Source organism: Macadamia integrifolia, chromosome 13, assembly GCF_013358625.1.
Source record: "Macadamia integrifolia cultivar HAES 741 chromosome 13, SCU_Mint_v3, whole genome shotgun sequence".
NCBI classification, from domain to species: Eukaryota; Viridiplantae; Streptophyta; class Magnoliopsida; order Proteales; family Proteaceae; genus Macadamia; species Macadamia integrifolia.
This window is the reverse complement of record NC_056569.1, coordinates 20826136-20848510: the sequence shown is the minus strand read 5'-3', so window position 1 is coordinate 20848510 and position 22375 is coordinate 20826136. Positions and strand designations below refer to the sequence as shown.

General features: G+C 39.8%; 1 long non-coding RNA gene across 1 annotated transcript; it reads right to left on the bottom strand.

Moving 5' to 3' along the window:
• Positions 1 to 14799: 14799 nt before the first annotated feature.
• On the bottom strand, positions 14800 to 16519 carry LOC122058899. The gene is made up of 5 exons (XR_006133978.1): positions 16045 to 16519; positions 15418 to 15723; positions 15111 to 15346; positions 14950 to 15039; positions 14800 to 14882 (listed from the first exon to the last, which is right to left on the bottom strand). It is a non-coding gene; the product is annotated as an uncharacterized LOC122058899 (long non-coding RNA).
• Positions 16520 to 22375: the final 5856 nt, after the last annotated feature.

The window sequence follows — 22375 nt, the reverse complement described above, 5'->3', positions numbered from 1 at the left end:
GACCTTAAGTGTAGTGCAAAAGGAAGAAGTAATAAAGGAACTGAGAGAATGAGATTTGAGAATGAATTATCAGGCTGTGATTAATTTACAGTTGGGCTCTCTCTCTTCTCAGAGGCAGGATAGTAGTTTGGTGATGGGGGAATTGTATTATATAGGAGGAGCATGCAGAACAGGAAGAGAAAATTGTGGGGCTTTTCTTTCTTGTCTGAGAATTGAAATTTCAAAATGGGCAAATCAAGATTTGGACCCTTACTACCGCGTTCTTTCGGATATGTTTTGACTTTTGACAAAAAGACGAAAAATGGGCGGCCGTAAAAGAGAGAAGCGCTGAAATATCCTTTGAACGATCTCTTTCGTCGCAGTTCATGGAGGATTAACTTGGATCTGTGAGATTTTCAGAGTATCTGATTGATTTTGATTAACCTTCCAAGTTCAAACTTCGGAAAACGTTTGGGACGGGTGGTCACAGTCACAACTTACAAACCTTCTTGTTGTCTTGTCTTTGGCACATGGGAATATGACTAGCCCAATCCAGACCCTTCCCTCTTTGTATGTTGGAATGAAATAGCTGAGAAACTTTTCTGTTTTTTCTCCCTTTTTTTTTTTTTTTTTTTTTCAGCACGGTTTCCTACTCATGCCGGCGGCTAGAACAATGTGGGCGCAGGCATGAAAGGGGTAGGCCGGCTTTTTCTAGAGGGTGGGGCGAGTGAAACACGGGCTGGGCGGCCCCATAACATTCACAGCTGTTTCCCCTTGACACAAAGGGAGCAAATACTCCCATGAAATGTAGAAGTTCCACCGATGTTGAATCCCCCGAACATCCTTGAATTTCTTAGGGGTCATATTGCTTGGTAGTGATCCTTCACCCTAATTATTTATTTAAAAAGGCTGAGAAATTGCTGGTGTGCTCAATCTGTGTCACACTCTCTTCTTCCTCATAGGAAATGACCTCTATGCCCTTTGCATCCTAGCCCTTCCATTGTTTGACACCCTAGCTCTAGGAAAGCTAGCAGCGTACCTAACCCTCTCCCTTATTTATTATTCTTAAAAAAGAAAAAAATATTTACTCGTGTTGGCACGGAATTCATCCCTAATGTGTTACAGTCAACAGACCGTGATAGAGGTTGTTCGGGTGTTCCAGAATCCTTGCTGATCGGATTCTCTTAAAACCTGACTTCGATAGAACGATTTGGGTTCTCGTCTTACCCCGATCACTCCAAGGACTTTGAAAGATCAAAAATCACCAATGGTCAAAAGGCATGAAATGATAGAATATCATCCAAAGGATTTTTGAATACAAAGCACTAGAGTCCAATATATGGACGTTGTGAGGGAAACTTGAAATAAAAATAGAAAGTCCTACTCGACATCTGATTCTAGAAAATGACAAGGAAATAAGAAATTTGCACTGTGTTGGGTTGTTGTGTCATTGACTGATTCCTCTTTTGGCCAATTTTCTTTCTTTATATAACCTGTGGATTAACCGTTCCTCCAAGTACACCACTAGCCCACTTCCCCCATTAATCTGGGCTCCAATTTGCCCATGGCACCTATCCCACAGCAATATTGTTTTATGTGCATGTCCTCAACCGCCCTCACATGTTGGTGCCATGTTGCTCATGGGTAACGGACCTCTTGAATGTCACAGTCAGCCCATGTTTCTCTTCTGTGTACAAACCACTTTGCCACGTCATTAGGCATATGTTTTTAATTTTTGCCGCCAACAACTCGCTACGACATGTACGTCGTTCTCACACTCTCTCTCCTCACCTCCTCCTATGTGTCCATTGACATGCCACGAGAGGTGCCATTACATCCCTTGCCCTTATTAATGTATCCCATGCCCTTATTAATATTTGGTTTTGTATATCGACCATGCTTGGGAGTAGTGATACTTATACAATTTTTTTTCTTTGGTAGTAATACTTAGACTATTTATGTAAGGAGAAAGCTTTCCTTCATTGTGTGGGAAGGTTCACCTTAGCACTCTAGGGTTGAAAAACCGTATAGAGTTTTAGTATGTTCTCCAAAATATCCTTTTGATACCATCCCACACTCATCTGAAGTCACGCGGTTAAGGGATTAAGTAATATGTGTAGTTAGTAGAATTAAAATGACCCGAACAGTGAAAGCAGAATAATAACCTCTCGCATATCATTAGCTATGGTATTCGCTCTACTGAAAGACGGATGGGAAATTCAATAAAATTCAATCTTATTTACTCGTCAAGCATGTCTTTGTGAAGTAATTCAGTAATTATGAGATGATTTTTGCTTCCTTCCTTCGAATTTTAATTAGGATAGGTGATTAGAAATCTTGATATATTTCATTTTCTCTCCGAGTTATTGAGTAGTACACATGGGTTCCGAATTACAAGGTTCGAGAAGCCATGGAGTGCAAATTGGCCAATCATCCCTAGACATCAAGAATTAGGCCCTTCTGTTAAGGAAGTCAACCAATTATTTCCCTGCCATAAATAAAATTAAAATTACATGATTCTAAACTTCATACCAAATAAGTGATATCCCAGATAACACCAAAATTGGTGGATCGATGTGCTTACAGATGAATAGAAGTCAATACTTTGCTACCATATTTGACAATTGGATAGTCCAAAATATCTCCACTAGAATGAATGATGCATGTCTATATCATCGTTGTGCTTCCTATTATCGAAATGGTTGAGAATATAGCCAGCTCGAAGGCAGCATGTATCGGTCTGCCACTACATTCATAAAACATAAACCAAGGCCTCCATTAGCACTATAGGACACTATAGATGCATCACACTTAAGCCTTATATAGCCTCGTGCAGGAGGCTCTCATGGTCACTCTTGAGATGCACTAGTTGTGATTGCCTTGGTGTTAAGTCATTACTAGAAGGTAACGTCTCTTCATATGGTAATATGTTGTCTAAGTGAGCAATAACGAATATGGTAGTAGCTATATACAAAGTAGGATGACTCATAAGCGAGTGAATATATTCATTGCCACTGGGGATCTGATGGCATCTTGCAACTGAAGTGTAAACTCTAGTTAAGGAGGGAATAACCCTTTGATGATCCTTATGTGATACCCCATACCAAATTCAGCTGCACACCTCAGGTGTTTGGTCTAGCAAGCATTTATGGCAGCTGGGCTACCTATTTGGCCAGTGAAACTACACACAATGGGCATAGTTTACCTCAACTTCCTGTGTACTTGAGCCAATTGGTGAAGGAAATAGGCCTATGCAGTAGTCTGAGGGTCACACTCATGGCTGACCTTAAGGCTAAGGTTGGAGACTACCTGGTGGACAGATTTATTATCACCAACAAGTTACCTGCCAGATCACTGGCCAGCCGGTGGTGCTGTCTTACAATAAACAACATTAATTATCTATGGGCCCCAATACCTCACGGGCATGCCTCAACCATTCTCATAGGTTGATGGGGCATCCAACACTGGTCATGTAGCACCCAACATGAAAATATCAGGTGGGTCCACATGCTTGTACAAGGGATAAATACATTTCTCAGGTTTTGGACTTAACAGCCAAACATGCCTTAATCTATTAATTAAACAACTACAAAAGAGGTCTTCTCTCCTTTTCTCTTATTTGTACACCCTTTCATACATTGGAGAGAAAGGAGAGGAGAAGAAGAAGAGGAGAAGAAGAGGAAGGAGAGGAGGTTTGGTGTTACATGCAAAAGGGCAGCTGCTACTCTTGCTGCATCTGTCCCCATGTTGTTGTAGCTGATGATGCCATGCTCAAATTATGCATGCAAGCTGAATGAGTGCAAGTTGCTATCCAAGCTTAGTGTGGAAGCTAGCTGCTATCCAAGCTGAAATTCTGCTGTTGCTGCTACTATACCTACTGCTCTACACACAAGGAAGGTAAGAACTTCATCTTTGGTTGCTGTGGAGTAGGTTTATTCCAAGTAAGTTGTGTTCCTAGTCAAATTCCCAAGCATGTAACCACCCAGAATTGGGAACCTTGGACTGCATGCATGGGATTTGTGTCAAACTTTGCTATAGAGAGTGTAGGAGTCTAAATTCTATAATATTCATGCAATATGGGAGTAGAGTGTAGGTTTTAAGTTGTCTCTGCAGTCATATACAACTGGGTTTAGAGCTGCATGTTAGGAATTTATTTTCCCTAAGTTGGAAACCCAACTGCAGAGACTGAATTGTTGTTGTGGGCTTTCCGTTAATGTAATTGGGATAGTGCATAGACCTGTACTTGTCTTTATAGGCACCCAAAATGGGTTTCAGACTTTGCATATAAGGGATTCCCATCCCAGAGTTACTAACCCAACTGTAGAGATGAAGTTTGTATAGTAGGTTTGCTGAATTGTCAAATTGGGAATTGTAGGCAAACTGAATATGAATCTGGGGGTGAATACAGGTCTGTACATCATCTTTGTAGCCCCCCATAGACTGGGTGCAGACTTTGCATAAATGGGAACCCCATTTTAGAGCTAGGAACACCATCCTAGAGCTAAAATTTGAGATGTGGAATGGTTCAGAGACCCCCCTGTCATTGTCTTCACACCTGTTATAGCATGTCTTATGATGCTAATCTTGTGTGTAGGTGTAGAATTAGATTTGCATCATGGAACATTTGACCTCTGATAGGTAAAAGTATAGAGTTGATAGATGTTATGCGACGAAGAAAGATTAATGTCGCATGTGTTCAAAAGACGAGATAGAAGGTAGTAAAGCTAAGGGGTTGGATGACTTCAAGTTATGGTATTTGTGAAGCGAAAGTGGGAGAGGTGGAGTGGGCATAGTAGTAGATAAAGACCTTAAAAATGACGTTGTTGAGGAAAAGAGATTTGGGGAGAGGATTCTTTTCATTAAGCTGGTGCTAGACCACGAGATTATCAACATTGCTACCGCATATGCACCCCAAACAGGACTTGATGAAAGTGTTAAAGTACAATTTTGGGAGCATATGGATGACGTGATGCATTGTGCTGTGCATGGAGAAAAATTTATTATAGGTGGGGATCTAAACGGGCATGTGGGCAAAGATCTAAGAGGCTATGAAGAGGTTCATAGAGGATAAGGATTCGGGGAAAAGAATGCAGAGGGGATCTCAGTGTTGGACTTTGCAATAGGATATGACTGTTGCATTGCAAACACTTTCTTTAATAAAAGAAAGACATTTAGCTACTTACAAAAGTGGGCAGCATGCAAGTCAAATTGACTTCTTTTTCACTAGAATATCTGATAGATGGTTGTGTAAAGATTGTAAGGTTATACAGGGAGAGAGTTTAATTTATACAGGAAGAGAGTTTAACTTCTCAACATCGACTGCTTGTTCTGGATTTGTATATCAGTATGAAGCAACATAAAAAGGCCAAACATTTCTGCCCTAAGATAAAGTGGGGGCGGCTATAAGAAGCTACCCTAAAATATTTTTTTACTAAAGTGCTAGAACAAAGCAAGTGGGACTGGAAAGGGAATACTAACTAGATATGGACAGATATAACGACTTGTATCAAGAAGGTGGCCAAAGAAGTTCTAGGGGTATCAAAGGGTGGGGGTCGAACTCCTAGAGAGACCTGGTGGTGGGATAACAAGGTCCAGACCACCATTAATACTAAGAAAGAGTGTTTTAAGTCATGGCAAAGGACTAACAAGGCAGAAGATAAGGCATGTTATCACACAACCAGAAATGAGGCTAGGAAGATTGTGGTGAAAGCAAGGGCAAAGAAATATGATGAACTGTATGAAAATCTTAATACAAGGGAAGGGGAAAAATAGATATATAAAATAGCTAAAATAAGAGAAATAATGACTAGAGATTTTGACCATGTCAGATGCCTTAAGATTGAGGATGGAAGAATTCTAGTACAAAATGAGGATATTATGAAGAGATGGGGTGATTATTTTTGCAATCTACTGAATGGAGATACAACGACTAATAGGGGAGACTCAAGAGTGAAAGAGAATAGACATCATTCTAACTCATCTCAGGAACATTTATTGCAGGTTGAAGAAATCAAGGTTATAAAGGCCCTACGAAAGATGAATGTAGGTAGAACACTGGGACCATATGAGATTCCAATTGAAGTGTGGAAGATCCTTAGAGGACATGAGGTATCTTGGCTAACCAAACTCTTTATCAAGATTTTAATCACTAAGACTATGCTAGATGAGTGGAGGAGAAGCAATATAGTTCCGAATTTTAAGGACGAAGGGGATATTCAAAACTGCAATAACTATAGAGGTATAAAACTTATGAGTCAAACTATGAAACTTTGGGAAAGGTTATTGAATCATTCCTAAGGAAAGAAACTAAGATAATAGAGAACAAATTTAGTTTTATACCAGGGAGATCCACAATAGAGGCTATTTACTTGCTAAGGAAACTTATGAAAGTTTTCAAAGCCCAGAAAAAGGACCTACACATGGTCTTCATTGACTTATAGAAAGCCTATGATAGAGTACCAAGGGAGCTCATTTGGAATGTCTTAGAGAAGAGAAGGGGTGTCGATAACTATGTAGATATAATCAAGGACTTGTATGAAGGAGCGGTGATGAGTGTCAAGACAATAAAGGGTAAAAATAATGAATTCCCAATTACAATTGGGCTACACTAAGGATCGGCTCTAAGTCCTTATTTGTTTGTACTTATAATAGATGATCTAATCAAGCACTTACAAAACCCGATTCCTTGGTGTATGCTATTTGTAGATTATATTGTGTGAATAGACGAAACAGTGGAAGGGAATAATACTAAATTGGAGATATGAAGATCAAACTTGGAATCAAGAGGTTTTATGATAAACAAAATGAAGATAGAGTATATGATGTGCCTCTTCAGTCAGACTAGAGGAGCGGAATGAGTGGTGAAACTTAGGGAATGAGAGGTACCCCAAAGTGATGGTTTTAAATAACTTGGGCCAATCTTCAACAAAAAGGGAGATATAGAGGATGATGTTACCCACATAATTAAAGTGGGACAGATGAAGTGGAGAGGTGTGTCAAAAGTACTATGTGATAAAAGAATGCCTATTAAACTTAAGGGATTGTCCTACGACAGTGGTACGACCAACTATGATATATGGAGTAGAGTGTTGGGCAGTTAAGAAGAGTGATTTGACTAAACTGAGTGTAGCTAAGGTGAGAATGCTAAGAGGACTATGCGATAAGACCAAGAGAGATAGAGTAAGGAATGATCATATAAGAAACGAGTTGGGGTTTCACCAATTCAGGACAACCTCCGTAAAAATTGATTGAGGTGGTATGACCATGTGCAACGGAGACTTATAGAGGTCCCAGTAAGGAAGAGTGAGCAGAGTCATTTGGAGAGAGCCAAAAGAGGTAGGGGTAGGCCTAAAATAACTATTAGTAAAATGGTAAGAAAAGACATGCATATGGTGGGGCTCAATTCTAGTATGACCATGGATAGGGTTTTATGGAGGATAAGGATAAGGGTAGCAGACCCTGTGTACGGGAGGTCCCTATGATGCATTTCTGCCTTATCTATTTCACTTCTTCACTTTTCATTTATTTTTTCTTATTTTGTTGCTTCTTTATTTTCCTTTTTTTTTTTCATATTGGATCCATGTAGCCGACCCCATTTTAGTTGGGATAAGGTTATTTTTGTTGTTGTTGTTGTTGTTGTCGTTGTTGTTGTTGGGTACTTGAGCAACAAATATTGCAATTGACTCAAACTTGACTCAATTCCTTTGAAATTGAGAAAGTAGGAATTGAATTACTACCAATTGTTCATGATCTTTGTCATTCTCTTTATAGTAAATTTATTTAACTTAATTTTGGAGTTTTGGGTCAGTATCTGCTCAATCCTTAGCTGATTTTTCCTAAGGAAGAGTTGAGTTGATAAGCGCACTAGGTAGGACTGAAAATTAGATTCACCCTTTGATTTTTCTGTCTGAACCATTTTCAATTCAGCCATTGCTGTTTCATTTCAGTGAAATGGGAATGTATCCATATTCCTTGAGCTTCCCATGTCAGATTTGGAGGTTTCCCAGGTTGGAAAACTCAATTCAGTAGGTCTCCTATAGGTGCACTTCTGAACTGGGTTTAAGTCCCTAGTTTTCTTTCTTTGAACTTTCTAGTTCAATAGTGGAATTTTAGTTGGACTTGAATTAGAGTAAGCCTATTATCCCAAGGCTACCTAATTCTACTTTTGGGGCTGCCCATAGTCATTTATGGGCCTTACTTGTGCTAAAAACTACAAGTCAGCAGTGCTTACATGTGCACTGCTGAATTTTAACAAAGTGAGCCAAGTGTGGGTTTAAGGACAATGTTGGAAAGGGGGTAACCTACTTGGAACCAAGTCCTATGGTGTGGGACACATCCATACACATAAAAGGAATCCATGGGAGGTAAGTTAGGTGCACAGAAGGGCTGGAACCTCTCAAGCTAATGAGAAGTTCAGCAACTGCCAGGAGCTACTGGAACAACTCCATCGGCAGGTGCCTGTGGTTGGCCAGTGGAAGATTTTTCAGGGGTTTAAAAGACCTCTAATTTTTTATCTTGTGACCCCCCAACTGTGGGATCTGTCACAAACCAGTAAATCTCTCTATGGTTGAGTAAGGTGGGCCATTGGAGTGTGGTTTGTAAAAATGAACCGTGTGTAGGTTAGTATAGGTTAGTATTGACCAATATGGGTTTGTGTATAGGAAGAAACCTAACACAAGTCAGTGGCCTTCTGAATGGTCTTTGGTTGAGTCTCGATTAGGGAATTCAACTGAATTATGGATTAAAGATTGTTAATGGATAGTATAGGCTGAAACAAACAAAAATAATCGGATTGATGTATAGGATCCTAAGAAGCCTAATTGACTTAACAAGAATACGCGATGATAGAATGCAATGAAAACTATTAGATTCAAGTATTGAGGTGAGTCGGTGAATATGACTTTCTTTTACGGAGTGTTTTCTACATATTTTATTTTATGCTTGCACATATGTAATAGAATAATTTGTGTTATATGTTGTCTATTATATTTCTACTATTGCACATGTGAATATGATTTGAGATAAACAATGTGATTGTGGATTTTGTGGATGTGGATAGTGGTTGTGATTGTGGTGCTAACAATCTAGGGCACAATGTGGCTAAGGATTGTTCCAGTACCGTGGGCCCAGAGGTCAGTGTGTGGTTCTAATTGTGGTTCTAACGGTCTAGAGCAAGGTGTGGCCAAGGAGTGTTCAGGTACCATGGCCCAGAGGTTTGAAGATGTATAGATGCTATTGGCTAACTTATATACATGTAGAATTGCATTGGTCTAGGATCACAATCGTAATGCTTTAACCCCTTGCCAATAGGGAGTGATGTATTGGCTAATCCCAATCGGTGGTAGGTTTTAAGAGCCTACTACACCTAGGGTATAATGGATTGTATCCAAGGTGGGCACAACATTGTACGAAGGATTGTATGTATGGCTATCGGATGGCACTGTATGAGGAACTATATGTGTGGTTTAAAGGGTTAGCTAGGGACTGAGGTTCTTTCCGAGACTAGTTGACTACTTCTTGCAACTAGCTTGTATCTCTAGATCCGTATTGAGGAGGGGATACCACCTACGTTTCTTATAGCACTTATACCCAAAAGTCAAACTTAGTAATTCGGATTATTATTATAATGAACATGGATCATGTGGATAAGCAATATTGTATTATTATGTATGTTGATTATGGTTATGAGCATGCATTTAGCATCATGGATAGATGTATGTGCTTGATTGCTTACCCACCTTACTGGAATAGTTTAGCTCACCCCCATGTGGATTCTTCTTTTTAGATGGAATCGGAGCTGAATTGGGCTGGATTTCAGCAATGGTTGTAAGGTTGTGTCTATGAGACATTGTGAATGCTAATGAGTCACTTCTTATTTGTGGTTATTTAATTAAGCTGATGTATGATGTAATTGCTATTTATCTATGGGTTATTCAAACTTGGGCTTAAATAATTGTGTGTATCGTTATAGAAAAATCACCACCAGTATTTTTATGTATATAATTTTATATATGTACTCTGATTTTGTATTAGTTGTCTTATGGCTTTATGTGGTTAGTGACTGCTTCTGCGATCCTGGTAGAGGTAGGTTGATTAGGTTTGGGAATCCAGTGCCTCACACCTTAACCTATAGGAGGTAGGGTGTGAGAGAGTGGTATCAAAGTGTGAAGCTCTCACCTAACTCTCAATACATAAGATTGTAAGGATTCACTGGTGATTATTAGGTGTATCATTGAAATCTGTAAGATAAATGCATAATATGTAGTACACAATTTAGAAGACTAGCATAGGTGCACAAGCCGATAACCACAACATAATTTCATTGAAAATCATAAACTTTGTACATAGTTTTTACAAACTAAACTGAAATAAGACAGAAAGATAAGAACAAAGAAGGTAGGACCTTATCAAGTTACTCCTGATACAAATTAGAAAGAGGAAACATAAACTAAAACTGAATATAGGTAATTCATAATATAATGTTATCAATAGAAGGAAAGTCAGGGTTGTACTATTGCTTTCATTGCTAAGAAGGTGATGATGGTTGTGGCTTGTACTACGGTGGCCTAAACTCTGGAGGGACACCCAAGTAATCTTCCCATCCTTGCATGGTCATCTCCAGGGTAGCCACACTATTTCTGACAACATTGAATCTTGAGCTCATGCGACTTTCCAACGACATGAAGCTAGAATACAAACTTTGCAGGCTCATCTGTATGTACGGCATCACGTCTTGCATACTCAATTATACCTGTGGAAAAGGAAGGTGTAAAAGATACAACATTATAGAAGGAAGGTGGAGCTGGAAAATTCATAGGATTAAAGAGAATATATTGTGAAAGCTTAGGCATAGAACCCCAGGGTAGTATATTGGTATCCAAAGGGATCTCCTCATGTGGTACATCTCCGTGCATACCCTCTTCCTATATATATTTTAGTTGAGAGTTCTCATCTGACTCAAACCCATCCTCCTCATCTACATTCTCCTCTTCCACATTCTGTTCCTAAATTGCATCACGTGCTGGTGCTTCTCCATCACTTCTTGCTTGTAGCCCAAGGTTCATCTTATCCAAAGTGACCCGCTCAAATGGTGCAGAAGTGAATCCTTTGTGCAACTCATCAACAAATTAATGCCAAAGTGACACAACACGTTTGGCACTGTATATCATGTGCCTCAACATAATGTAGGGAAGGCTAACCCGTTCCCTAATGTACAAGAAAAATGTTGTAAATGCCTAAAGGAGTGAGACTTCACTATAGTGGTCGTTGGATGGTACAAGGTTATACTGCATGATCTGGCACATAATCTTAGGTGAATTATGCCAGTTGGCAAAAAGAGCCCAATCATCACCTCCACTAGTCACAACACCACTCATGTGGCTATGCTCATCATTGGTCAAGAAGTATTTGGACACAGTCTTTGGTGCATAATAGGCCTTGTCACGCTCACTGGAGACTCCAATGATTTGCCCTGACTTTGTCATAATAAATAAAATGTTTGTTTCTATATTGGACTGGTAATGCAAAACTCTCCATCTTACAGATGTTCACCGCAAAGGTTACAATAGAAAGCACGAACCAAACAAGGAAATACTTGCACTTCAAGTATGAGCATAACCTCCCATCCTAAGGCTACAAACCTCCACTGAACCCCGGATGAGTGAAGGTCTACAACAATGATCAGTCTCTAAAGGGCCACTTGTTGAACTGAGAACATGGCCAAATTGTCCTAATCAATTCGCGATTGAATAACACCATACACATCTAGGGTAACTTATTTCTATGGAACTGTTGTAGCTCTACCACAGGTCCTGCAATGTGCAAACATACTGGAACTACATGAATAGAGAAAAATGAACATAAAATAAACAACATGCATGGTGTAGATTGAAAGAATTCAACAAAATCTTCCAAGAATTGATATTTATCATGAATAATAGGGTTTTGACTGAAAAATTGACAAATTTGCAGTAGAATTCTTACCTGAATGGTTGTATGACGAAGAATTGGAGAGGAAAACATTGGAGATGGTTGCTCTAAAGTTGGAGTGGCATGTCGGTGAAGAGTACTCTCAGTATTGCAAGTTAGAAGTGAGAATATGAGTTCTAGGGCTGGGTTTTAAAACCCATAAATCGGAGCCATCGGCCAGTCGGTTGGGATACCTAACCCACCGGTCTGACTTGCTAGTGGGGATTATCTTGCCTTTGGTCTACTATTTTGTCCAGTGGGGGATTGACTATGGATGTTCCTAATGTTCAGAAGGTTATATGTGTGCATGGAGAGGATGTTGGATCACAAATTAACTTGCCCCCATACTATCACTACAGCACTAACATCGAGATGCGTGGGATACGTGAGACACACTGCACATTAGCTATTAACCCCGAATCACCAAGGGTATTGTACCTAGAAAGCACAAGTGTTGTCGTAATGAGATACTACCTATTCACCTTTGTGGCAAGGGCATATGAGTCATGGCCATAGACGATACTTAGGTCTCATAGTGAACTCAGGCACAGAAATCTCACTCATTTATGATAAATTACAGAAATGGAATAAATCCAAAATATAGAGGGAAGAGTGGTATCGGCATCAGCATAACATAATTATGGACTATTACTTTAAAATCGGCTAACATTGGTAAGCGCATGTACATGTGGCAATGGTCAAGTACTAAAATACTATTGCGTATTTACCCTAGGTGATGCAACGGCTATCATTGAGTCATAACATGGGTGAATATGAGTTCATTTATAATAATCACAACAAAAGTGGTATTCAACGATGAATTTGGCCGTAAGTACCAAAAAGTAGATAAAGTAGTAGGAGTGTTCTCCATATAAGGAAGTGAGAATGGTATTGGGAAGCTAATATCTAAAATAATGTGCTACTCAAGGGGTCCGAGCTTATTAATAATAATGTATGAACAAGTGTTGTGTTATGTAAGATCCTTGATAAAAATGAGTAAATCAATTTTGAGGACTGAATTTTTTAAGGATGGGGGAATATAATACCCCGTATCAAAATTCAGTTGCATGCCTCGGGTGCTTAGTCATAGCAGGCTCTGAGGGCAACTAGGATCCTATTTGGCTAATGAAATTGTACACAGTGGGCATGGTTTACCGCAACTGCCTGTGTACTTGAGCCAACTGGTGAAGGAAATAGGCTTGTACAGTGGTCTGAGGGTCAAAAGATAGCTGACCTTAGGGCCAAGGTTGGGGATTGCCTGGTGGACAGTTTTACTATCACCGGCAGGTTACCTGCTTGACCACCGGCCAACCACAGTGGTAGAAGTCTTGTAAGACCTCCAATATTTGACTATTACTAGAAGTTGTTTCTGTTCTAACCATTGGAGTAATTGCAGGAATGGACTCCCTAGATGAAACATTACGAAAGTGGACACTAAAGATTGGCGATGAAGAACCAAATCTACTATAAGCCACAAATATGCAAGTGCTCTATAGGATCAGGTAATTTGTTATGACTGGCTCCCGACACTAGGAAATGAAACTCCATGTGTTCAGGTTTGGGATGATGGAAATCTTCCCCACCATAAGAGAATTCAAAGCATGTTTACTCTCTCCCTCCGGGAAAACTATTTTTCCCTTCTTTAGAGTCAAATTATTCAAAGATTTAAGAATTTTTCGGATGGGGCAAAGAGGAGAAGATGCAATTCTTGAACTCTACAGGAAGATCGATGTTCTGAAGGTGTCTAGAGCTTTCACTAGAATTTTTCCACTAGAGGGAGTTTATCGTGAACATTGGGGCAATGCATATCTTTTAAATGATAGCTCGGTATGTCTTACATGCACCAGGCCAAGGAGCATACACGTCCCATTATTAAAAAGTAGTAAAGCAACTAAAGAAACACTGTGATTTGGTTCCTACAATCTTGGCTGAAATGTTTAAAGGGTTTGATGAGATGAACCACAAGTGTAAGTTCGGAACTGATCACTACTTAGGATGTCCCGCCATGTTTCAGTTATGGTTAATAGAAAGGTTGCAGCTAGTAAGGCCTTTAAATAGTAATCAATTGAAGGTCTCATATTACCAAGACAAGCGGGAAATTTTGAAGTTCAAGTTTATCACTGATTGGGAAGAATACCTACGAGGAAGGATTTGTGATAATGTAAAGTGAGATTGCCATCAGTGGCCACAAAGAGGCTTTTTTATGAAGACCCGTGGTTGTCACTACGTCAGATTGATGGGCTTAACTCAAACGTCATTTTATCTCCCTTCATACATCATGCGACAATATTAGCTCTCACAAGGTAATCCTGAGGAGATTGTGAATTTTTATTCCCCACAGGATTTGTCCATTTCAACTATATGTTTCCTTGCTAAGATTTGGAAAATGTAGAGAAGTGGAATCTCATACTTTATAATTTATGGGATGTATAATGAAAATATGGCCAACGAAAAGAGGCGGAACCCTTGTATTTTCTGGGAATATGCAATGAATTAAAGGTTTGATTTAACTTGGTTCATTCTTGTATTAATCTACATTTGATAGTGGGAATTCTAAGAAACAAAATTGTGTATCTTCCACAAATGATAAAAATTAAATCATAATAATAATAAAAAAAAAAAAAAAAAAAAAAAAAAAAAAAAACAAAACAAAACAAAACAAAAACAACAGCATTCAATAAGTGATTTGATAACTTTAAAAGTCCAAAAAGAACTCTTTATACAAATTTTTAAGAGAGAGAGAGAGAGAGAAAACAAATCTGTTAACAATTTTATCAAAATAAAAAAGAAGAGGTCCTGACCCTATGACAGCCACCGTCGACACCAAAGAGATCGAGATCATCAACTGAGAAAGTGGGACCCTCACCAGATCCGGTACCTCCAATGCCCAGATCAAACTGCACCAGCCTTGACCGGAGGTCTGCATTCTCCAGGTCCTGAAGATAAAACGATGTCAACAAAAGTCCACAAGAAGAATGGCAGAGGAAGGTTTAGAGACCATACCTGGTATCGAACACAATTTGTCTGCCGATATAGGCACGTGTTGAGGCTCTGAATCATGTGGCGAGACTCAGCATACACAGAAGGAGAGACCTGTGATAAACAAGAGATGAGAAATGTGGTTGACTCAAGGAAAATATAATAAAAAAGGAAGAGTAACATACAAAGCATAAGAGATCGAGAGGCCCATATCCTCATCCAGGATTGTTGGTCTCGCCAAGATACCCTGCACTGATGGATTATGCGCATCTGTGTATGTCCACCCCAGAAAGCTAAAAATGGAGGAAGTTCCCTCAACCATGTTGTGAATCGGCCCAGTGCTCTCGTAGGCCGAACTCCTTGTAGAAGCCCTCACGGATTAACGAACATGGAAGCCGGGAAAAGAGGGTGGCCTCTCATACTAAAGGGAAAACATTAGTGTCATCTATAGAACAATAATGCTCAAAGAAGAGAAGAGTTCAGAAGACCTACCAGAGGACCCCGGGCCCAGGACACTGTCTACCTTCGGAGAAACTCTCTGTAGTTGAGTGACGAATCTACAAACATGTCTCGCCACATCCCGACCACAGTGACCTCAACCTCCTCTGAGATCATGTTAGGGTTATGCATGTTAGGAGGAGGAAAGCAAGGAACCATGTGACCCACTGAACTAGGCTACTGTCTCACTACCTTTTCTCCAAGGTACCATGCCGAACCCTCGGGACCTCGAAACAAGACACAAAGGAAAGTAAGCCTCCTAGCCTTATCCCGGTGTTCTGCCATAGGAAAATCAATAGTCTAGGAGACCCACAAGGACAAGGGTTAGTGATGGAACAAAGAAAATGAAAGGACATAGTGCAAATGCAAGGAAGCAATGTGGTAATACATCCGAAAGATGGTTCAAAACATCTCTCCCTATGGTGACTAAAGGTAGAGGCCCACGGACGGTCTTGCCCCTCCCCCATTTCTGAGTAGTTGGTAACCTATCATGTTCAACATCCGCTAGGGGAGGGTGGAGGAAGCAAAGGTCCTCGTGTGCCCAGGGCTAATGAAAATGACACATGTGTAAGGGTGTGAAGCAAATAAATAAGGAGATGTCTTGAGTATAAGGGAAAGTACCTGAAGAATGTAGGCGGCTCCATAGAGACTGGATCACCTAAAGCCAAGTGACTTATCATAGTGAGAAAATAGGCATAGGCAGCTCCACACCAATCATACCACTGGATTTGGCAGATGTCCCTGTGGAAATAAGCATAGCGGAGATCCACCTTGTCCGATGCATTGCTGAAGAGGCAGTGGCCTACCCAGTAGACAAAGAAGGAGCGGATCAACCTATCCAGCTGTACGTGGGAAGAAGAGACATTGACTGTTATGTCGTTCCAAGTATTACGAACGGTGCTAAGATAGATAGAGAATCTGAAGAGTCAATGCCTAAGGTCTCGGATCTCCGACTGGCTGAATGGAATCGAAAGGACAATGGGCTCACCACCAAATCTCAAGCCAATCAGTGCATGGAAGCAGAGTGGGGTGATTGTCATCTCTCCACAACTAGGTGAAAGGTATAGGTACTCGGCCAAGGTTCGTGTGAGCTCCACATCCAACTTTCAAGCACCAAAAATGAAGGTACGGACGGAAGGGAAGATTGCGGATCTGCCGCTGCATGAAAGGACGAAAGGTTGTTGAACCACTCACCTACCTTGTTGGTGTAACCATATCTCCTATAGGAAGGTTCTCCTCTACCCTGCCAAGACAGGAGAGATTCCAAAATATTTAGCATTCATACATATAAACACAGATTAAATTCTTCATACACATCATACATGCATGCATACATCAAGCTTTGTACATAAAATTCCATACATATGTAAAATACATGTGAATATTCCCTATTTTTCTATACATACATATACATAAAATTCTCATATACATATGTACGTACATGTGTATATTCCCAATTTTTCCATACATACATTCATATACACATACATGTGTATATTCCCCATTTTCCATGCATACATGCATACATAGAATTCTCATATACATTTGTGCATACATATGTGTATTACCTATTTTTTTCATATATACATATGTATATTCCCTATTTTTCCATACATACATACATATATTTGGTCATGGGCCCGTGAATTGAGGATATTCTTGGTTGGCGGGCTGGCAAAAAAAGATGCCTTTTTTGATAGGCCCGTAAAATCATAGCTTTTGGGGTCTAGAAACCTATAAATTCTATCATTTTTCCCCTTTTGAGTGCACGAAAAGAATTAAGGGTGACCCCTACCCACCTACTTCCATCATTGTCTACCTATTCTTATCATGAGAGAGCAAAAAGTGTGAGAACATTCTCTTACCCAATCATTGGCCCTCTTTTACTATTTCTAGTCCAATTTCTTATCCCAATCATGATCTTACACCTCACCCATGCCTATTGACAATACTATACCGTATAGCCTGACCCTCAACCCCTAGGCTAAAACACTACCCAAACGTCTTCTACTTCGCGTATCGAAGTTCTGCTAAAATCTCCAAAGATTCTCGAGAGATACGCTGGGTTTGAAGTGTCCCTGGAGGCCTAGATTCTTGAAAGAAGGAAGGCAAGCGATCGAGATCACTTCCACTTGAGTCAGGAACCTTCGCTAAAGATCACGTGCGCACCAAAAGGGGTCCAACCCTCTTGACCAAAAACAGGGATCAAGCTCCGGTATAATCTCTTAACAAAGTAGGCATAATGTATAGTCTCTATTTCATACAATATTTGTATATTATTGTATAATAATAATTAGCCATGCATATGGTAGAGGACATATTAAGGAATATTCATTTTTGAGCATCTAATAGGAAGACTGGTTCGACCGATGGCTAACACATTTCCAACTCTATAATCTGACACTTACCTTCATCACTAAAGTAGATCAAATTTTGTGGGCCCTTTCTTATGGATCGGACCCACACATGGGTCATAGGCCCTAACCCTAGGTGGTGACTCTAATTCTTTATGATTCCCAATCCCCATAAGTTTTCCATTTGAAATTGACCTATCATTAGAAGCATCCCAAAGAAAAAAAGGGCCTACCATACATGAAATAAGCCTCTATGTGTCCCCGAGATGGGACACAGAAGTGCGGGGTCCGTGGATGCACTCGGGAGAAAGAGGGCGAGGGATGAACGATCTAAGCCGCTACTCTTACAGTAGCAAACCCAGAAAACGCTGAACTTCATGGGGCTTCGTCGGGGGATGCCCGAGGGTCCACTTCCTCCTTCTCCTTTTTTTCCTTCTATCTCTCCCTCTCACGAGCCTTAGGGCTCATTTCTTCCTGATATAGGCAAGACTCTTAGGTCCTGTTTACCTGTCCTTAGCCTTGGCAAAACTAGCCCAACTTGGTTTTTGGCCACGAGAACCCACCTTAGGTCCACAAGGGGTGTAAGTAGAATGCTTAGGTCCATGTAATGTGGGCCAAGAGTGTAGTAGGCCACTACGCGCCTAGCTAGTCCCACGAGCAAAGAATGAAATTCAGCACAGTAAGACACACCAGTTAATGGCCACCAGTAGGTCATTGTCTAGCTAGTGGTTGCTACCTGTGGACTATACAGATGATGTACTTTGTTGGCTTTCAACCCCTTTTTTCCAACACCTAGGGGGTTTCCTAGGGACTTGTGCAAGGCCTTTCCATATTTTTCCTAGATGCAAGGGGGGTCAAGTGAGGGGTGTTTAGTCACTTACCACTAAAAAGCTTAGAAGGTTTGAATTCCTTCCAGTTCGATTGGAAACTTCTGCATTGATATAGGGTCATTTTTCCCTTCCATGTAGTAAATTGCTGCAAGCCAGTAGGTAGCAGAGCTGACACTATCGGGTGCATTACCTATTGACATAAGTTCAAATTTGACCGTATTAGGCACGGGTGTCACACCATTAGTTCTACCTCCCTTTTTAGGTAAGGCTTCTTAGCCTTTATACCTGGTAAGAAGGATTCATATGTCCTTTTAAGGGAAGCAAGATATTCATGGTAGTTTTTCTTCTAGTACTCAGCCTTGTTGCAGAGGAAACAGTTTCCATTTACATCCTTGGTCTTCTTCTTCTGTACCCTTCCATCTTTCAGTCCATATGTATGACCCTTAAACTTCCCTTTCTTGCTATTATTCTTCTTCTTCTTAAGCTTAGAAGACTGAGAACACTTCTTAGTGCTACAGCAATGCATTCGTCTTTTTCAGTGTTCCTTATGCTTATATAAGATATTGGTCAACTCAAAAATGTTGTTTATCTCTACCTTTTGTTTATCTCTACCTGATTCATTTGGTAGTTCATGATAGACAACTTGTAAGCTACCATCTATGGAAGCAAAAATGATCTCAATCTTGAACCGGAGATCAAAGAGTGAGCCAAGACTTTCTAGTTCATAGAAGTATTTATTTATCATCATCATATGATTGAGAGCAGATGTAGTCTCAACCATATTTTCAGAAAATAACTAAAAGGAGATTTTCTAATGTGTAAGACGATCTTGGTTCCCAAAAGTCTCTTCCAAGTGTTTCGTTACCTCTCTCGCCTATCAAATTAAGTCATCAAATGTAATCTGAATACTCTTTGTCTATAGGACTTAAAATATAACTAGTAGCCAGAGCATCCCTTAAAAGTCTCCCAGGCTTTGTAGTCCTCACCATCAGTGGTGTGAGGCAGCGGAGGTCAAGAAGTTTCAAGCAGACAACCTTTTCAGCACTCAATACAAGTAGAAGCCTTCGCATCCACTCAATATAGTTTGTACCGGTCAATGTTTTGTCATTCAGAAGCGAGGTAAGGGCAGTATTATTCGTCATTATGATAATGGTAAGCATATATATATATATATATATATATAATATGTACAACTAATTAAAACAATTATTACCATTGAAACAACATAGTAAGAAATATGTGCAATAAATTAAGGCTCTCTTTGGTTTGATTTCTATTTGTATTTATTTCACTTATTTCTATTTTTACAAGTGTTTGGTATAATTTATAGCAATGATTTCTATTTATAATAAGTTAGAACAAATCACAAATCACAAATCACTCTCAAGCTATTTGTGATTTGTGACAGCAAATCATTTATGTTGATTTTTGCTACCTTAAATGAGCATGTGTGCTAAACTACTCAAAATCAATGGTAAATAGGTAACTTCAGTATGTTTTATACTTTTCCAATAAAAAATCCAAAATCTTATCATTTCTCTCGCTCAAAGCTCAAAGCTCAAAGCTCAAAGCTCAAAGCTTAAGATGAAAACTGAAACTTATTTTCTCTTTTTTTTGGTAAAAACTTATTTTCTCATCATATAATCTATTTTATAAATATTAACCAAACGAATACTATTTGTAGTTCATAATTTATTATCATAAATAATTTTTAAAAAATAGTTAATTAATAAATAAAAATAGAAACCATACCAAAGAGAGCCTAAATGGTCCCACGTCGACGTTGCTCTCAATCAGAAACATGTATTGGGGTTCACTTAACACTCCCTAGCTATCAAATTCCTAATAGAAAATTGACCTCTGATATAGATGCGCCTGCATACTCCTGTGAGGCCAAAAAACGTGAGTGCCTAGCCTGGTTCCTAACCCTGAAATCTGCTCTATTGAAGGCCATACCCGGAACAACAACAACAACCTTCCTAATGTGATCATGCTTCTTTAAGAGTAGCATTATCCATTGAGGAATTTAAACTGGAAATACAATCAAACTCTGTAATCATTCCCAAATTCAAATATCTTGTCACACTAAAAGAATCAACTATAGTCAAAGTAGGAAACATAATGTAAATAGAAAACACCACACTTACTTCTTATTTGAGTTACAACACCATTAACAAAGCTTGTAATCTCCATTAATGGAGCTTCAAAAACATCATAACCATGAAGAAAAACAAAAAAGTGAGGAGGAAGACAAAGATGACAATGTTGGAGGTGACCACATACAAGGTGGGACCACCACCTCCTTAACGGAAATGACAAAGGAAGCTCCCAAGGGGCTGCTATCGCCAGCCAATGGACCAAGTGGCTCACGACCAGAGTGGATAGCAGCCCCTTTGTCGCTCCCCTCCATTCCTTCTTCCATTTTTTTTTGCTAACAGTCAGCAAATTAGTATATTTAGTAAGGAGAAAAGAACCATGACCGCTTGTGTGTCTATAATTCTAGACACAAGTGGCTGCAAAGAGATGGCGCCAACCCCCACCCAGATGCCTCCGCGTGGCCTCTCATTGGCCTGTCGGTGATGTAGTAGTGGTGCAAGAGGATATGGTTCTCTTGCCCATATAGTTAAAAGAATCTACATGATTAACGTCTAGAATCCCTAGATAGAAACAGAAACATAACATTTGTATAGAATTCCACCTTTGGCATTGCCATTAGTTGAAAACAGAACAACATCAAATATTTAACTTAGCTCAATCGTCGACCTTTTGCATGGCCATCAGCAAAGCACTCAAAACAAGAAAGCTAAAAGAAATCAAGAGAAAAATCAAGAATTAATTATATATTAAGGTCTACAATCACAGTCTCATCTCATATCTGAAACTATAAAGTCAAAACAGGAAGACCAAAAATGGGAGGAAAATGATCTAGCACCAAAAATAGCCAACTTATTAGTTACTGAATTGGCTTCTCTATAACTTTGAGTAACTTTCCATGAGATAGTGGATGAGTACTCCGTAAAGGGGTGCCACCTTCGTTGAAATGTCCGAGGAATATTTTTCTTCTTCACACAAAGAACTATAGCATTAGAGTCTAATTCGATCCATAGATTCTGCGGTCTTTTTACTCTGAATTTTCCATAAAAAATTGAGTGAACTCCCAAATAGTCTAAATGATCCCATAGGTTCACACACCGAATTTCTGAAGATACCTCCGCCATTGGCATGACCCCCCAATGAACAACTATCTATTCCTTCTTTCCTCTTCTCTTTCTCTCTCTCTCTCTCTCTCTCTCTCTCTCTCTCCTCCCTTCAGCCTTCTTTCTACTGATTTTATTTTAAGAACCATAGGCCGACAATCTCATAGGCAGAAAGCCGTATGGTCCGCAGACTCCACGCCCCTAGAGGTAGCAAGCAGCAGGCCCATATGGCCCATTTCCGGCAGCCGGGCTACAGGAGGCAGCCTAGCCCAGCCGAGAGCAAACCCTCCCCCCTCCCCACCGGCCCCTCTTTTGATCTCTCTTCTTTGGTCCCTCTTCTCTCGATTTCTCTCTCCCTCTCTCTGATCGACAGCCCATGAGGTCTTGTCCGTGTTCATAACAAAAAATAAAATAAAAGGTAAAAGAGTTGAGGAAACAGAAGAAGAAGAGAAGCTCATATACAGATGATCAAGAGATAGAAAACCTAATCAAAACTGATTTTTCTTAATGGCATAAACATATCAGATTCAATGTATTCATCGATGAACAAGGTTCTGATTCCACTTAAACT